Here is a 17,358-nt window from a genome sequence, read left to right as displayed (position 1 = left end):
GGCCAACATTGGTCTTCTTGGGATTTTATTGTTAAATAATTGTTCCTTGCATACCATATTGAGTGGAGGAGCCTGGCCTGGCTCCTGTGTTGATCATGGGCTGAAGCTAATATTCCCCCAAAGAAAGGGGAAAAAATTCAGTGTGGGTGGTTTAGGTCATCAATCTTGAAGTAAAAAATTAATAATGGCTGAGCCCCCGATTCCACAGGCTGCCAGTCCAGCCGGTTTGACATTTTTCTTAAGATAGTTTACCAAAAACCTTACCTTTAAGCCTTCAAAGCTCATGCATTAAGGAAATGCTCATATTTAAAGCAAAACAGAACTCTGCTACAGGAGAGCTCATGGGCTTCTCTTGAAGTGCATGAGGATCTCTACAGATACCTCTCAGTTGTAAAAACAAATGTGCAAATACAATTGGCAGAAGCCTAACCACCCCCTCTGGTAATGAGCAGACACTGTCTTCCCCCTTCAGCTCCTGTAATTAAAAGTCATTTTTACTTCATGAAAATCATCCCCTCGTTAACTTCCCAGCCCATGCCAGTATCCCCAGACTAATCCCACTCGTAGGGTTTGTACCTGTGGCAGCTCAGTGCTGTTTCTTTCTGTTTCAATTAAGTTTGCAGGGTTTGCCCCCCCCCTCCCCCCAACAACGCAAACTAAAGTAAGCGTGTAGTCTTTGTACGCTCGCATAAGCGGATCAGCCTCTGAGGCTAGGAAGCATACCTAACGCCTGCGAAACGTGTTGCTTGCTTAAACGCCGGCCACAGCGGGTATTTAAAGCCCTGACCAGGAGTTCCGGGGCCCGCTGCGCCGGGCGGGCAGGAGGGAAGGCAGGCAGGCAGGCGGCTGCAGGAGCTCGCTGTCCGCGCTTGCAATTCACCGGCCCTCCGAGCCGAGAGGGGGGCACAATCCGCCCGCGTTTGACAGCCCTGCCGCCTCGCCTCGGCACCGCTCGCCTCCCGCCCGCCCGGCTTTCCGAGGCCCGGCGCTGCGCGGCGGGGAAGGAGGAGGAGAGGGGGCGAGGCCGGCCGGGGTCCGCCGGCTGGCGGCGCCGCCCCGCGGGAGCGGCCGCGGCTCGGGAAGGCAGCGGCGGGTTCGCTGGCGGGGCTGGAGCCGGTGGCGGGGAAGCGCTGCCCCGCCCCGGGCTGTGACGGAGGGCACCGAGGCGGAGGTGAGGGGCGCGGGGTGGGATGGGGGGGGGGTTAGTGGACCTTAATGTCGAGCTCGCCCGGCTTAGGGAGCCGCAGCCCTGCGCGGGAAGGAGGAAAGTCATTTGCCCGAGTAGCTCCGTACCGGGAGGTTTGGGGGCAGCGAGTGCGGCTGGGGTGAGAGGCTCTGAGGGGGTGAATGCTGCTTAAATGGCGCCGTCCAGGGGAGAAGCACTTAAATATAGTAATAGTTGGCGGCATCCCGTTTGCCGGGGGAGACCTCACGTTAAACTCTTTGCTCCTTTTCTAATAGCCAGCGTGTTTAAGCTACAGAGTACTCTAGAAATTTAGTCTGATTCCTTCTGAAGGCTGGGTTTAGTTATTAGGATTCCAAACGACTTAGCAGGCTCATCTCAAAATCCTTGGGGAAACTCAGATTTTATTCAGCTTCTGTGCAGAAAATTTGTGGCTCATAAATCTACTTTAACATTTGGATCTGAGATGACGTTGAGACAGTAAAGATTTACATGGTCATCTTCATTTGAAAGGTCGTGAGTTACTATTTTCCTCTTTTAAAAGATTTTACAGAAAGCTGTTGGTGGTTTAGCTGATGGAGTTGCCTGCAGCAGTTTAATGAGGGAGGAGCACAGGTGAACCCAATAAAGGGAGCTGAAGGCAAGAGGGCAGGGGAGTTTGGTGTGATTAAAGAGGCAAACTCGGGTGTTGTGTTCACTTGGTCAGTGTGGCTTAGGAAAGCTCTCTTCCAGCTGTGTGGGGGCACAGGAGTGTCTGTCCTGTCCCATCTGAGAGAGGAGTAGAGGGGATAGTGTGAAAAAAGTGAACATTTGTGTTTGAAACCAGCGGTATTTTAGCTGCTGCTCACCTGTGAGGCGCCTTTCCCTTGCATTGATGCTAAATGGCTGAATCAGTTTGGAGTTTGTTTGCTAAGAAATGAAGGTATGTGCTTCTTTAAGGTAACACCCAGAGGTTTGCCATTGCAGGGCTTCCCGTGTTCCTGCAGCAGATGCAATTCGCCACAGGTTTGTGTGGGACGTCCTCGGGGGAGGAGTGGGACCCCCCGCGGGGCTAACCCTGCACTGCCGAGCACAGACCGGACAGCCAACAGGTCCCCGCGGTGTTGATTCGCCACCTGAAAGTTTTTGTGCTGAATTCAGATGAGTGGCAGCTGAGACATTCATTCTCCCAGGAAAAAGGCCTACAGGTGGCATTTGGGAATTAAGGCACCACCAGCGAATACACAGGCTTGGCAGTCGGTGTGCTTGCGGGTCCGGAGTTGGGATCGGTGGGTGCCGAGAGTGGTTTCGACGGAGGTGCGGCGCAGCATCTTCCCGCACGGCCGAGGCGGGGTGCGCGGAACGGGAGCGAAGGGCGGCAGGGAGGGAGCGAGGGAGCCCCGGAGCCGAACTGAGCCCGCCCGGCGGCCCTGTCTGCCGTGCCCTTCCCTCCCTGGGTGTGCTTGCCCTGGGCGGGGGAGCGGGGCTGCGGGGGACAAGGTTGCTCCATCCTGGAGGAGGAGGTTGCAGAGGGCTGGCTGCCGAGGCAGGGATGCTCGGAGCGCTCGCAAATGCTTGCTTCGGTGTTGGCGTTTTTCCCTTTTCTCCCCCAATCCTCCTCCTTCTCCTTCTTCCTCTTTTTTTTTTTTTTTTTTTTTTTTTTTTTTCCCCTGATCCATAAAGCGCGGAGCGGGGAGGCGGGCATGAGCAGCCCCTCAGCTGCGCCGTAACGCTTTCACCGTGCTCCCCCCCCCCCGAGCCGGGAGCCGCGGCGGCAGCGCCCGCCGCTCGGGTGAGCCGCCGCCGGGGGGGTGGGCACCGGCGCCGCCGCTTCCGTGCTCTCCGTGCCAGCTCCAAAGTTTTCCTCCCGGCCCTGCGCGGCCCCACCGCAGCGCTGCAGCCGGCGTTGGTCAGCGGCAGGCAGAGCGGCGGCGGCGGCGTTGCCCCCGCTCCCCGCGCGGACTCGGCGGCGGCAGCACAAGCCGCCCTCGCGGGCCTCGCCGTCCCCGGCCTCGGCCTTAAGCGCTCCCGGCACCGTCCCGCTCCCCGCCGCGGCGGAAAGTTTCCCGGCGGAAGGGGGTAAGTCGCGGGGGAGGGAGGCGCAGGTGAAATTGCCGCGGAGAGGGCTGGACCTGGGCCGCCGAGGCTCTTTTGGCTGCCCCAGCCCGGAGACTCCCCACCCTTCTGGGGCAGGGCTCCGCGGCCGGAGCCGGGAGAGCCTCCTCCGGCGAGGACACACGCCCGTCCACTCCCTTCCTTCTTCATCGGTCCCTGCCACCACGCAGGGAAACGGTGACCTCAAGTATTGTCGTATTGCTTTAAAATGTAGGGTTAATTTGAAAGGGCTAGTGGAAGAAATGCAATGTTTAGACTTTGATATCTTTGTGTGGTAATCAGTAAAATAAACGAACCAGTTAGTATTCCACTCCTGTAATACTTGGTGTGGGAGAGAGGCTGCTGTTACATCTCATTTCCGAGCTCATTTGGGGGAAGCGGAGTGATGCTGGATGCCTTGTCTGCTGCCTTTTCCCAAGTGCCTCAGCCCTTCAGGCATCGGGGGGTCCTGCGGAGGGGAGTGGGGAGGCTCCTTGCCTCAAAACTGTAAAGCTGCGGGGAGACACCTTGGGCTCGGAAAGCCCCATGAATGCTTTAGGAGTGGGATTGCAGCAGTGGACTGAGAGTGGAATCAGCAGGGTGACTGCTGGTAGGTGATGTGACTCTGATGCCTGCCTTTTACACACCCCAGTGATTTTTATCTTTCCCTGTGGCTGATCGGATCTCTGTGTTTGAAATGTTGTGCTAACTTGAGAGATGCCGGGTGAAGTCAGTCCTGTGGGCTGGAGCCTGAGGAATACACGATTACCTTTGGAAGAACAAGATAGGCATGTGGGTGGTATCATCTGGGGGCACACGCTTGGGGGGTCTGCTTTCCAGACCCTTTGCGTGTTTCAGCAGTGGCCGTTAATGACAAGTGTGTGGATGTCAGTTTAGAGCAAGGTGTGTGGTGGTTGGAGGGGTGGTTAGATGTAAGTCAATTTACATTGACTCATAAAGACTCCACGGAGGTGGGGGGGAACGCGCTGTGTTTGCAGGGCAGGTTGCTTCCATCTCTCATCATTAAAAGTTAAAGTGGAAACACTTCCTTGTTTGTTCCCACCCATCCCCCTGATGGGAGGAGGTTCGTGACATGTAAAATTCTTGGGACTGCTCTTTGGGAAACCTGCGGATTAAGTGAATGTGTTTTTCACTTTGGCTGAGAGCTGTTTTGCTTTCTGATGGTTGGTAACTGGGGAAAAAAAAGAGAGATTTAAAAATAAAATTAGACTGTATAGTTGAAGTGGTAAAGGAAACGTTCTCAAGATCCCACGTAGCAAGCTGGGAATGAACGCAAACTGTTCCTGCTCTGTACCTCTTCCAAATGCAGTTCTCTCTGAAAGATGTTATCTCCTCCCGCATCCCAGCAAAGCCCAATCTGCATGGCTAGTCAATCACCTAATGTAAATGAGATGCTTGTTCTCAGCCTCCTAAAGAGGCAGTGGGAACATGTTGGTACTGCAGCAGGAGTGACAGTCTGGTCACATGCATAACCCAGCGTGTACAGTAATGATGTGGAAATCCATCCTGCTTTAAACTTTCTGTTGTGTCGCAAAGCTTCACAGAATCTGAGGCAGGTTACTTCCGAATCGAGGACTACTGCTTCTACCCGCTTGCTTCAGCTGCTGTTGATCTGGCAAGTCCCCTTATGCCACCCTCTGGAAGGTACAGTGACTGTAGTTGACACATACTTAATTTACAAGAGAAAAACCGTAGACCAGTAAAGGGATAGTTAGAGTCAAATCAGGCTGCTTAAATTAATATTCGAAGTTTAATAGTGCAGCCTTTCACATCCTGCTATGATAAGTACTTTTTCTGTAACTTTCAAATGACAATATGTATTTGTATCTGGAAAAGTGTGAGAGTGTCCGATTCCTTTGTTAAGATGGAAATAGTTACTAGAGCAACCTCCTAAACATCTTTAAAGGTGAGTACTAATCCAATATGTATTTTGCAGATAAAGGGTTCAGTCAGCTTTTCAAGAACATAGCTATTGTTTATTGATCCATCATCCACTAACTAAGCATTGTACCAGTTTTGTAAATGTATGTGTGGATATCTTAAATCTGCTCTTTAGGCACTGATTTCTTCCATGCTCTAATGGAATTCTGAAGCACAAAGGCTGTTGAGTTGCCGCATTTTGTATCTGTGATGTATGTGCGTTTGTTACTTTGCAGGGTAGCTTGGGCCTGTCAGCGTGTTGGTGTCTGTTTGCAGGGACAGCTACACTGTAGTGCCGGATGGGTGCGTGGGAACCATACTGAGTTAAGTGTTGGGCTTCAGAAGCAGGTACAGGACTGAATTAGGGGTTGTAGAACTTTACCTGGGTTGATTTAAGAGCATGGGTATCAGACAGGAGTTGGAAGTTGGCCCAAGTTCTTTTTCCTCAATTTTAAAAATAAACCTTCCATAAGTTCCTCATGTATTGCTACTGGGACCTGTGTGCTTCAGGAGCATACTTGTACTTAGTGGGATGCATTCTTACAAAGTAGGATCCTTCAGGTCTCCCTCGCTTATTGTTCCTTTCCCTCTTCCCATGGCTCAGCAGCCTGATGCGCATGGAGATTTACCACTGAACTCTGTGATTTAAGTCGTATGTGAACAGCTTCAAACACAGGGCATAATTTGTTGTTAAAGCTGCTCGTTGTTAACTCTTAAACAGAAAAATAGTACGATATTAGCTTTCCTTTTTTGTTTTGTTTTTATGTTTGTGCTTGCATCAGAGCCTCTATCCAGCTAAGCATCAAAATCTGAAAAGAGGAAGGTAATTTCTGGTCTTGGTTCAGGTGTAACAGTAAGTCTGACAGAAAACCCATTGGTTTAGCAAGCCAAAGCTTTTTGCCCCGTGAAGGTGGCTTTTGCATCTTCATCAAAACTTCAAGTTAAAGGAAACAGAGAACTCCGGCGAAACAGGGCATTGCTTGTGTGTGAACCAGCTAGTTCTCTCCCAAACTTCGAGTGCATGGCTGAAAACTGAACTAATAGCCAATGAATGTATTCTTCTCAGTACTTACAGCATACTGATGGGTATCTCTGACTAGTTCAAGCTTGACATCTGGATTGAGCCAAAAGACTGCTTGAGACTTTAAACCAGGTTTGCTAGCTGTGTCCTATTAATAGCTTAAGAATTAAGTACGTGAACCACAGAAAACAGTAGTTAAAGTGAAAAGGATTATTGCTCAAAATCCTGCAATCAGAGCTTACTGCTTTAATTAAAAATAACTAATCAACTGATGAAGGAGAAAAAAGTACCTTGCAGGTATATATTGTTCATTTTGCTGCTGCCAGAGCATTTTATGCGTTTGTTGATAGGAGATCTTTTGGGGAAGGAAACCCTGAGTGCCTAAATAGCGTGTAAGAGGGAGCCGGCTTCTGGGGGAGAAGATGCTCCTGTAACTTTGGATGCTTACGTGGTTTATTATAAGAGAGTTCACAATAAATACCAACTCAGCAGTAATTGGATTTGATTTGTCTTTTGGCAGTTGGTATAATCCTATTGGCAGTGGGTTTATGTATTTTCTAGCTGTTAGGATTACACGCTGTTCTTTGACTGCATACCTGACTGAATTTTTTCAAGCTGTAACACAAAAGAGGTTAGAACAAGTACTTTTAATCGCTGGTGGCAAATCTCTGAGTAAGAGCTAAGGTAATTTAAAACGCTGTCTGTTTTTTGTATATATAAAAATCTTATCTATTTGATCTTTGTGTGACACCTATATATGCACAAAACATATAGCTTTGGGTGTGGGAGAGAAGGGTATTCTTCTTGGATTCACCTGAGAAGGGAAAAGCCATTAGAGCATTTGAGAAGGGTGACCTGTAGCTGTAGCGTGGCTGCATTTGCCTTGGACCTCTATAGAGTCCCCTGTTCTCAGGGACTTGACCTGGTCGGTGTGGCTGCCCTGAATCCTTGGCTGATGTTCATGAGCTTTGTTGGAGGTGCCAGAATGCAGCAAACCCCCAGCACTGCAAAGAGGTGAGGAAGGGAGCCAGCCCCCTCTGCTCTCTAGCCTGGGTTGGAAATGCGGATGAAGGCTGTTGTTGGGAGGCTTTTTTGTTGTGTTTTGGGTTTTTTTGGAGGAACTCTGTCTTTGCTGGATAACTCTTTGGAGGGGATTTTGAGGGCAATTAATGACCAAGCAGACCAGTGGTGTATCTCAATTAGGATGCTGCAGCCGCGGTGACAGCATTGAGCAGTGAGGAGCCAGGTACCAGTCGGGCACTCTTACCTTGCGTATAAAACTCCTACCTCAGCTGTGCTGGCTCATACTGGGAACAGCTGCTCTGAAGTAATGCCCTTACTGGGAGTTCACATTAGTAGCATCAAGATCGGAATCTTAGTGTAAAGGTGAACAGAGGAATCCTGGGCTTTTTACTAATTTTTCTTGGAACTTAAGCAAGCCTTGCTGCAGTGGATGTTCACCTGGGGAAGGGCCATGGACTGCTGTCTTTCTCCAGCCTATTTTGTCTATCATCAAGAGAATGCCCTGCAACATAGAAAGACACAGTCTCGGTTAAAATGAATTTTCTGAAACAGTGCAGTCTGAAGGGCAAAGAAAAAAGAGAAACGGAGGAAAGTTCAAAGTAAAGTGCCACAAAGACTGTGGTTATTTTCTGTCACTGGTGAAGTACTAGCTTATTTTTTCTTTGGTTTGTATGTTTCATTTTCTAACCTGAACAAACCATTTGAGATATCCAGAGAAGAAACTGAGTAAAAAGACAAAGCTGATTGATGAAAGCTGGTAGAAAAATTTCAGAAGGTGTTTGGGAAGGATGTAAGGAGAAAAATTTTCCTGATAAAACAGTTTCAGGAGCCCTGTTAGTAACACGGTAGTAATTCCTTTCTAATGTGAAGATCCTGTTTAAGCACTAAAACGCTGCTCTTGTTGAAGCAATTCAGTTAGTGGGAGAGAAACATACAGGCCACTACTTTTGTCAGTGCTTTTATTTATTATTTTGGTTGTTAGTCAGATTTGGATAAGAATTTGTGGATAAAACAGCTTTTTTTTTTCCCAGAAACACATATTAGCACACATTTCTACTTAAAAAAAAAACAACCAACCAACATTTTCTCTAGAAAGTGGCTTAAGACCCAGGTTGTAGGACTGAACTTGTAAATTGCACTGCCTGAGGATCTGGGGAGGCTGTGTGAGATGGGTTGTTAATATGTCCTTTTTACAGACTTTTAATTGTGGCAACTCAGGAGCCTTCTTGCAAAGCCAGGTTATTGGTTGTCTCATTTACTTCATTCATGTGGTTCCTTGTCGGATATTTTAAGCAGAACAAAGATACTCCGTCTTGGTTTCCATTTAAACTGTGGTTCAGTGCACAACCATTGGAGACTTTTAGTGATATATTATTTTGGATGAGATGTAGAACTGCAGTCTTATCACTTTGTTTTTAAATTTTGCATGGTGCTTTTTAAAAAAAAAAAACAACAAAACAAATATTAATCGCAGCATGCAAGTGCATTTTGAATAGCTGATTACAGCATTTCTGTTTGCCTACACTTTCTACCTCATTGTATCTAGAGAAACAGTGCTTCTGTCTTGGTTGCTGTCTTCCATTTGGCACTTGGTTGCTTTTGGTAAGAGGAAGATGCTCTTGTGTAAGGTCTGGGTGTCTTGTGGGCTATTCCATGGGAACCCTCCATGAGGCCAGTTCCTGGCTTCACCTGCAGCAACTCAGGGACCACACACATAGACGTTGTTAGCTCTGTGCCATCTTGCAGCACTTGCATGCCACCAGGTCATTGTATGATTGCAGATTTCCCTGATAGCCATCCTGTACCATCTGAATGGGGGAGCCACCCTATTTCAAAGATAACAGTTCTATTTAAATATTACTTGGACCAGCAGCTCCAGATTTTGCTGGCTAATGAGCAGCAGTGTAGGGACGATAGCAAGCAGCATTGTGCTGTCTTCTTGCAGACCTCAGTATTAACTTTTCTTGTTTTTAGGAGTATTTCCCGAGACAAGCAAATGTAATGAGAGCAGGCCACTCTATGTTGCTTGCTACAAGCGCTGTTAACGTTTCAGAGTGATGTATTTGAGAGTAATGGGCAGAATGTTTTTGTGAAGGATGTTCTTCATGACTCTTGTGGAGAAAATAAATCTCTTCTAAACAGAGAAATTAAGTATGCCGTGTCAGAAGTAGGAGAGAGATGCTTTAAAAAAACCCAAGCCAACACTTGAGTATTATGATGATCTGGTCTTGTTGGTTTTGATTGAGCTTTCTTCTAACTGCATTTTCTATAAACAACATATATGTGAGTGTGTAACCTTAGAGCGTGGCCATTCTGGTACATAATGGTGACGAATACACTAAACCTCATAGTTAACTCCTGGGTTTGTCAGGGACAGCTTCGGAGACTATTCTTCTGGGTTAGGAGGTCTTCCAGAGCAGCTGTTTAAGCTAATCTGATATTGTTTGACTGAAATGCAGTAGCAGTAAGGCTGGCTGGGACAGATCTTTGGGAGGGGTGAGTGATGAGAGTATGGGGAGGAGCTGGGGAACTTTTCAGCTGAAGCTGGGAAAGGCCTTGCAAGTGCTGGGCCAGCAGTTTCTTTGTGAATGGCAGTAAAGTTGCCGCGTTTCAGTTCTGTGTTAGTCCATGCTTCGCTTGGCACTATTCAAGTTACATAGCTGAGCCTGTATAGGTATGTACTGGTTAACTATGATGGTGTTTGAATTCTTGAGTACTGTGGCAAATACTTATTCCCAGGAGTCTCCACTGAGCAGTCCCATGCTTCATCTAGCAAACTGAATTTATAGCTTATGAAGACTTCCTTAATTTTTTTTCCTTTGTTTTTACACTTGGGTAATATCAAAGCTTGAAATAACTTACTTGGATACCTTTGGTGTCTCGTGGTGTATCCAACAGTGCAACTTGTGTCTTTATTCTCTGCTGTCATCTGCAAACAGAGATTGCAAGTTTGAGGAAAGAAAATATTTGTGAGATGGCACAATGAAAGTAATTAGAATACGGTATATTTTATTTTTGTTGTTACAGATAAGATGAGTGTAAGTGCAAGCTAGAAATGAAACCCACACTCTAATGGAATTACGTATTGACAGCTTAAGTGCCATGTGTATGACAAGGAAAAATGAACAAGTTGAAGCAGAAATGCAAGGTTGCCTTTGTCAGAGACTAAAAAAATAAAAACAAAATTCAAAGAAAACTGGTAGATGGGTGAGCAGAAGTTAAATGCACTAAATGAAAGCCTGCATAGTCTTAAAGGATTAATAAAGAAATATTTTTAATTGCCATGTTGTAGAAACATGAAAGTCTGGTTTTAGTTTCTCTGCACTGTAAAGGTTTGGTTTATGTAGTACTTAAATTTTCATGTGCTCTTGCAATTGTGGAATGTCACTTCGTGCAATCTATTAAGGCAGTAATTGTTCCTCTCTTGATTCAGAACAGTCCTTTGGGCCTGTGGTTTCTTGGGGGGCAAGGAACTCTGCTAAGAGAACCCTTTCTGTATATGAGGTGCTGCGTGAGGGTCATGGTGAACTGCAAACAAATTCTGTGTTATGCAGTTAAACCTGGCATAGGTTTAACTGAAGCCTGCTTGCGTGATATGAGTGAAAGTCTTGTCTTCGATTACATAGAATGTAAATGCAATCTGTGATACAAGTCCACAAGTGGGATTCAGCCTTTTCCTAAAACACCTGAAAGTAAAATTCAAAATATCTGAGTTGTTTTGAAATAAACTAACCTGTCTGCTAATGAAGGACTCTGCGTAGTGCTAGTTGCCTTCGAAGAAGCACCAACTGGTTTCTGAATCCATTTAGCTTTAAGTTACTTAACAATCACAAGTAGGTTCTTTTAAATCTCCCTAGAACAGTCTGAACTCTGTTACTCATAAAGCTACTAGTATGAATTTGTTCATAACAACAAAATTGCTGCAGTTTTCATCATCAAGGAACTTTCCAGTACTCGCTCATTTTACTTAAGTTGGAGGGTTCTTTTTCTGCTGTAGGTGCCCAAATCAGTCATAGGGCAGTAGATAATCTTATTCAGCAGCCTTCCTTTACTTCTCTTTAATTTTATTTTTTTTCCTATCAGGATCTGAGCGCAATGCATTTCAAGAGAGTAAAAGTTTTTAGTTTAAAAAAAAATAATAATCTTCTAACATTTAATCTGAAACAAGGTTATTTACATAAGTACTTACAACAATAAGATCTGGATAAAAGCACCTGTTGAATTTCAGATTGTGGCTGTTTCCAGATTATTTTTTTTTTTAAACTGTAAACTCTGTAATAAAATGGGATTTATAACTGGTGAACCATAGGGCAGAAGTTCAGCGTGTAAAAAAAATCTCTTTGTATTTTGAAAAACTCCAGAGAATAAAGATACTGTTAACTCCTGTTGAAAACATAGTCACCGCTACGCTTGGGAGCAGAAGCGGAATGTACGGCCTCCAGGAATTCTACAGCAGCCTCTGTCACAATATGGAATCCTTCTGCTTGGCAGCCAACTTGGCAAGCAAAGTAGAGGGAGGTGAAAGGCTGGTGGTGAGTGGTGTTTCTCCTTTCCTTAGCAGTTCATCTACGGTTATCTAGGGGCTTATCTGGATTAAGGGGAGTTTAACAATGTGGCAGCTACAGGAAGGTCAGAAAAGCTGACCTACTGTTGCAGGGGTCTCTTTTAATCTAGGAAGGTAGTCTGAAGTGCACTGGTGGGACTGAAACTACTGAATAGCTGAAGCAGACCACTGATGAAATTCATAATGGATTGAAGCTTTGTCCACTGGCACTGCAACCCACTTCCCTTTTTGCTTTATTTCTTCCTGATTGTAACTTCAAAGAGCAGTAAAGCAGTGGATCATAGTGCCTAGGTTTGCCTTGTTGAAGGTAAAGGACAGAGGATTATTGAAATCCCATAATAACTCTCTTTTTTGGGTGGACAATGGTCTCCCTTTGAGTCTTTGATAATGTTCCTGTTCTAATATCTTTGAAGGCAGATTAAAAAAAAAAAATCTTCTAACTATTAAGGGAGTCTCAAACTGAAGGGAGCCATCCATCAGAGATATGGATGTTATGTCCTCTTGCCCTCCCACCAATTATCAAGATAGTGACAAGTTTATGGCTTGGACTGTCAACCACAGAGGATGTCACTGGGGGCATGAAATTCCAAGTTCTTTCTGAAGATGTCCTTTTATAACTTTGTGGAAGAAATTAGCAAATTATTTTGATGGCACAACAGATAATTTTGCACTAACCTCGACATTTTAGCTAAGTCAATCCTTTGTGGGGTACACACACCTGAGACAAGTTGGGGCTAAGAATTTGTGTTTTGGCTAGAAAGTAATCAGTTCAGAGCAGTAGCTGGCCTGTTTTGAGATTGATTCTGAACTGAATTGAGGCTGGCACTGGTTGTGCTGGCATTAGTCCCTACGTGCTGCGTGGTGGTGCTGATTCACTGGGGGCATGTAAAGCCGGTGGAAGAAATGTCGCGTGGCTGGAAAACTTTTTTCATTCTAACTTTGCATTTGCTAGTATAAATACTACTGTAGAATTTTCCTATCTCAGTATTTTAGAGTGAAGCAAGTGTTTAGCTTGTAGTCAAAACCAATAGCTCTACTTCATCTACCAACTTTCTCCTGCCTCTGTGCAGAAATATGTCTCTGCTCCTGTGGCAGTAACATCTTCAAGTTGCCGGGGCTGTTGAAGTACTTGAGCTGGTCTAGGAGGTGTCCAGCCTCCTGAAATGAGCTGAACTGAGATCTCTCAGCAGGAAGAGAGTTCCTGAGACAGGAGCAGCTAGTACCTAAGGTGCATCAAGAAGTGTGGCAATTGGGGTTGTGCAGTCTTGGAAAAATATTACCTTTCCGAGACAAAATGGTAATGAATCTGTCTCAAAAATTTATCTGTATCCATTTAGTGTCTGCTGGAATTCTTCTTTTTGGGCTTTAATGTGAAACCGCCTTCTGTTTCCCATGACTCAGGTACATACAGATGAATGGGTGCATACGTTCCTGGTCTTTCTAAGTAGATGGGCATTTGCTTGTAATGCAAAAGGAATGAAAATTTTCTTGAATTGACTGAGTGTAGTTGTAGGCACAGCACACAAGGAATTTAGTATTAAGACTGAGTAGATCTATCTTGTCAACAAACATTTGTTTGCAGTTCTTGTACTGCTGTACAGGATCTTTTAGCAGAATCAATTACAGCTTAATATTACATGGAAAAATAAAAATAATGAAATCCATCACTAAGGTTATGTTGTGAGCAGGCAGGCTGAGATTATTGTTAGTGTGCTGGTTTACTTATAGCGATACTGTTTCCCTCTCATTCAGTCTCCTAATCAAATTTTAACACAGTGTTTGACATTTACATGACATTCACATCTGTAGAAACACTGTTTCCTTTTCCCCATTGCTCCGTTTTCTTTGAATTAACATTACGCTCAAAGCAGTAGACTCTGAGGTGAGAGAGATTTTAGAAGGGAACTGTTAAGAAATGATGACTGTAACACATAGGTCGTGTTCATCAGGGCTGGCTGCAACTGTTTTAGGCTTTTAGAGTGGTGGGGTAAAGGCTTTAATCCACAAATTGGTAGCAGATAATACCAGAGAAACTAACAGATTGCCCATTTTTCATCCCTTTGTTGTTTTTAGCATAAGTAATTTTGCAGAATTAAGAACAACGTGCTGCTTGTTGTTGGTATAGATTGTGTTGATGCAGTGACAGCAGTGCCATGTAGTTTCCTAGCAGTAGTCTTGGGAAGTTACCATTACCCTTTGAGTGGTAGGGGTTTTTGTTGGGTTGGGTTTTTTTCCTTTTACCCTGAGAAGAAAAGGTACCATCGCGTATTGAAGTGCAGTGAGCCCAGTGAAGCAAACCACACTGTGTTCTGCACTTAAGTCGCTTGCTGAAGCAGTTTCTTGCGCTTGGTTATGGCATTTTTGGATGAGGCTGTGGGGCTCAAGAACTCAGGAAGGAGCCTGCAGCGTGGGATTACACCGTACACCCTGGACTGATGGCTATGGGGAGCACCCCCCTGGGTCTGACTGAGGGATGTGTGCTTGGTGGGGTGCTGAGGGGGGGACTCTTCCCCCGGGGTGGGGGGATAAAGGTGGATGATAGTGCAGGCAGAGGGCACCAGCCTCCCTTGCTGAGCTGGCTGGGGTGTTTGGGGACCTTGGAAACAGGGCAGGGATGAGATGTGCAGTGTCTCGTTCACAGTGCCTCAGAGGCTGAGGTGCAGTAAGGGCTCCAACAGTGCATCCACTGATGCACACTTAGATGGTCTCTAGATCCCTCTAAAAGCCGTGGAGAAGTTCTTAGTTTTTTGTTCTGTAGACTGTGCTCAAATCAGAGCTGATAGACCTGTATATGCTCAATGTATATTCAAGAGTTTATTGTTTTCTTGCAAAATGGTGGCGTTCCTGGGCTCATGATGAGTTTGTTGCATGTAAAGGAACAGCTTAATATGGAAGTTTTGATACATGAAATCTGAAGCAGCCACTGAAGGAGTGTAGCTGCCCTGAGCATTGCCAATACCAGCGCAAGAAGGATTTATCTACATTTACTGTATATATGTAAAGACTTGTTTTCAGATATTATTAGTTCCCCAGTCTGGCTGCCACAGCGTCTTTTGGGGAGCTGTACAGCAGTCTTGTCCTGCTGCAAGTTTTTCAATAACTGCATATGTGTTTAAATCTAGTTCTTAATTTCATCATAGCAACTTGGCCCAGGTTGCCCAGAGAGGTGGTCAATGCCTCTTCTCTGGAAACATTCAAGGGCAGGTTGGATGGGGCTCTGAGCAACCTGATCTATCCTGCTTGTTGCAGGGGGTCTGGACTCAGTGATCTTTGGAGGTCCATCCCTTCCAACCCAAACTATTCTATGATTCTAATATCATGTCTGTCAAGTAGACTTAGAGGTTGAGTAAAACATAGTGTATCTGCTTCACAAATATGCATCCAAATGCAGCTGCTTAAAAAATAAAATCTATACGTTTCAGAAATCATGAGATCCAGAGAGTTGCTGGCAGCTTGTGATCTTGTGGTTAGGTTGGAACCATTTAGTTAGACGTTTTAACTGGTCTGTTACCATGCTGCTTTTAGAACAAATGCTAAACTCTGTGCAGCAGGTGTGTATAATGCATTTGTATTTCATCATTTTAACATCTATCTGTGCTTACTGTTCTCCTTGACTGTTACACAGAGGAAATAATTTGAAAGGGCAGAGCTGTGGACAGAAAAGATTTTTGTAGCCCCATTTTACAATCTGGAGATTGCAAACTCTATGTAGCAGGAGAGGGTACTACTGCGCCTTAACTAAAGGAAAGTACTCCCTGCGTAGGGGGCTGCCTACAGTGGTGTTAAATGGTGTGTTATAGTAATGTGGAATTGGGGGTGCAGAGGGGAACCCTACAAAATCAGGATTTGTGGCTGCAGCAGATACGTACTGGTGGTAGCTTGTTGCAAAGAAGTTTTAAACAACTGTGTGGTATGAGTGTTTTTAATGTTGTCAAAATGATGTACATTTAGAAATAATCATGCTGGTAATGAACTGTGACAAAAATATGAACTGCGATGTGGGTATTTTAGATTAAATAAGGTATCCCAGTCTGTTTGTCCCTTATATGATTTCAGGCAGGCCATGTACTTGAATTTTTGATAGCAACGGAGTAAGCTTTGCTGATATGATCTGCTCATACGTTTGAGCTTCTCCCCCTTTTCAATCCTATTGCAACCAGTAGCTGGTGCATTGTCCCACTGCTGTCAAATTATACAGGAAGGGAAAAAACCCCACTTTTTTTACCTCCTATACTTAAGAGAAGTGTCAGAGCTCGAAGGAATTGGTTATATTGTGTAACGGTATCAGTTGGGAGCTGGTGAAGCACAACTAATGAGTTTTGGACTCTGAAATAATTTATAATGTGGAACTCAAAATCTGGAAAATTGTTTTTGAAAGTTGTTAGAAACAAAAATAGCGCTTCTCAACTGCAAAGCTGAATGTCAGCTCTTTAAGTTGGGTAGGCATGGCTAATGGCAAAAAATTGTTCATTAGATTAAAATGTGCTCTGAGGTAGCTCTGCGCTCTGACTCCTTTTTGAAATGGGTAGAATTAGAGAGGAGGAGAAAAAACTGTTAGGAGCAATAGATCTGCTCTGTTCAAATATCTTGTTAGGTCATTGGCTGAAGTCTCATTCTCCATGTTCTGTGCTGTTTCTGTTTTTCAACGTTATGTTGCATCATTTTTTAACGTTCTATTACGTAAGGGTTACACTACTCTTTAAAGTAATGCAAGTTTCTCACTTTGTTTTCGTAGAAGTACCTGAAACTGAATTTGTTCTTGGCATTTTTTAAACAAAACCTCCTGCTATTTTTGCAACAAGACTATGAAAAAGTAAACAGGGAACACTGGACATAGACAACCTTTAAAATACGAACCAAAGCCTTGGCAGAGCCTTTGCAAAAAAATCACTTCTTATTAGTCAGACTCCTGTCCTGGACTCCCATAAATGCATTGCTGATGGATCTGCTCTGTGCACCTGTACTGTACTCCTTATTAAGCTTGGTTTGTTTTCTGTCTCTCTTGAGTGGTTGTTCGGAAAATTGTTTTATCCAGGTGGATTTGTTGTTAAAATTCTCATAGGAATATAATGCTTTAAGGGACCTTTTGGATCATTGAATCTGCCTGCTACTGCTACACTGAAAACTCCCTTTCGAAAAGCAAAGCATGTCATGGTTTATATTCCCTCTTCTCTTCTCAGTGTAAGGCTGATTGCTCAAATTGTTGTGCCTCTCACTTATAATTTATGCTTATTTAAGGCCCATATATTCATATTTTTATTGTGCCAGCATTGTCCTTTTGCTTAAGTGGTTTCCTGCCCTCCTTGGTGTCTTCCACAAAGCATTTTGTAGAGAGTGTGGTTACATTGCCTTTTGCCTGTTGTTTCCCAGAGTAAGCAAGCCGCTCTTCTCCTGTAGGATCTGTTCTGTTCCTAGTGTCATCTTAAAAGATGTGAGCTTAGGTTCCATTTAGGAGTTTGAGGATTTTTTGCATTTATGAACTTGTTAAATCAATTAAAAACTTGGTCGGTGGTTTTGACCCAGTGTAGGCTGTATGTAATTTTGCCATTTCTC

At 44.8% G+C, this 17,358-nt stretch overlaps 1 protein-coding gene across 21 annotated transcripts in view; it reads left to right on the top strand.

Moving 5' to 3' along the window:
• Positions 1 to 924: 924 nt before the first annotated feature.
• The window catches only part of PCDH15 (protocadherin related 15), a 799,343-nt gene continuing 782,909 nt past the window's right edge, over positions 925 to 17,358 (top strand). For 16 of the 21 annotated variants that reach the window (XM_074589895.1, XM_074589891.1, XM_074589890.1 and 13 more), the window contains exon 1: positions 2,400 to 3,241. The gene's annotated coding sequence lies outside the window, so the exon portion shown is untranslated. Of the gene's footprint in view, positions 1,172 to 2,397; positions 3,242 to 17,358 lie in introns of those variants that run through there. The other 5 variants (XM_074589884.1, XM_074589881.1, XM_074589885.1 and 2 more) reach the window with 4 other exon arrangements.

The sequence above is a fragment of the Larus michahellis genome, chromosome 6, assembly GCF_964199755.1.
Source record: "Larus michahellis chromosome 6, bLarMic1.1, whole genome shotgun sequence".
Lineage (NCBI taxonomy): Eukaryota > Metazoa > Chordata > Aves > Charadriiformes > Laridae > Larus > Larus michahellis.
This window is presented reverse-complemented; position numbering and strand designations above follow the sequence as displayed.